Here is a 999-nt window from a genome sequence, read left to right on the forward strand (position 1 = left end):
AAATACAAATATTGGTAGAAGAAGAAAGTTGAGAATTTGTGTGATCTGACTGTAGAGTAAAGCAGCTCATGGTGACCACTGTCTGCAAACTCATGGTGTTTGGCTTAAAATCCTTGTCCCAAAGACTGTCCCCAAATTTTATTCCTCCTGTTGCACACTGTACTACTTGGGGTTTCTTCCTCCCAGAGTCTCTCGGGATGCTGATCTCTTCAGGGCCAGCCTGTGGGATGACGGCTTAGTTCTCACTCTTTAGCACTGGCTTGCTCTTTCCTCCTCTGCAGTTCCTCCCGCCATCTTGCCTGCTGCACACTCATGCAATCCCTGAAAGCCTGCACTTGTGGCTGGCACTAACGCCAGTTCTGGTGCTGGGCCATGCACTCTTGCACTGCAAAGTGAGAGGCAGCACAGCCAGAGCCAGTGATCAGCCAGTCCAGTGGATCTTCCTCATCATCATCCTTCGTCACCTGCCCGGTCCAGTGATGGCCTTGTGACACTGAGGTTGACATCTTGAGAAACCTGCAGGTGCAGAAGAGCATGGGAGCTCGTTCTGCCCTAGACAACCGGTTCCGCAGGCAGAGAGGACTCTGCTGCTTCTCTCCACCATAAATGGTTTTAATTAGTTGGGTTTTTCATTGTCACATGCTATAGGCATCTTAATGAATTAAAAAACCCTGTAGATAGAAAATATTTGTCAGAATGTTTAATATGTCTATCCATTCCAAAATACTTTGCCAACTGAAGATAGAGTACTTCAGCCTGAAAGCACTGTGCAGGCTCCTTCAGCTGACTCTGTAGTTCCAAGCATTTTTCCCATTTCTGCAATGATCTGGAATTAGCAGGGCATGTTGTAACTACAGTGCACCTTTGTAGTCTTTGGAACCCATGAATCCAGACATAGCCAAAAGCAATCTGGGTTGAACTTCCCCCTGGAATTTTCATTACTCAGTTGTAACAGTTTCTCTGTTAACACTGCCGCCTTTCTTGTGCATCCCACGAAAC

General features: G+C 46.7%; 1 pseudogene; it reads right to left on the minus strand.

Moving 5' to 3' along the window:
* Positions 1-242: 242 nt before the first annotated feature.
* LOC110545058 (cytochrome c oxidase assembly factor 4 homolog, mitochondrial-like) lies at positions 243-506 on the minus strand (annotated as a pseudogene).
* Between the last annotated feature and the right edge of the window lie 493 nt (positions 507-999).

The sequence above is a fragment of the Meriones unguiculatus genome, chromosome 6, assembly GCF_030254825.1.
Source record: "Meriones unguiculatus strain TT.TT164.6M chromosome 6, Bangor_MerUng_6.1, whole genome shotgun sequence".
NCBI classification, from domain to species: Eukaryota; Metazoa; Chordata; class Mammalia; order Rodentia; family Muridae; genus Meriones; species Meriones unguiculatus.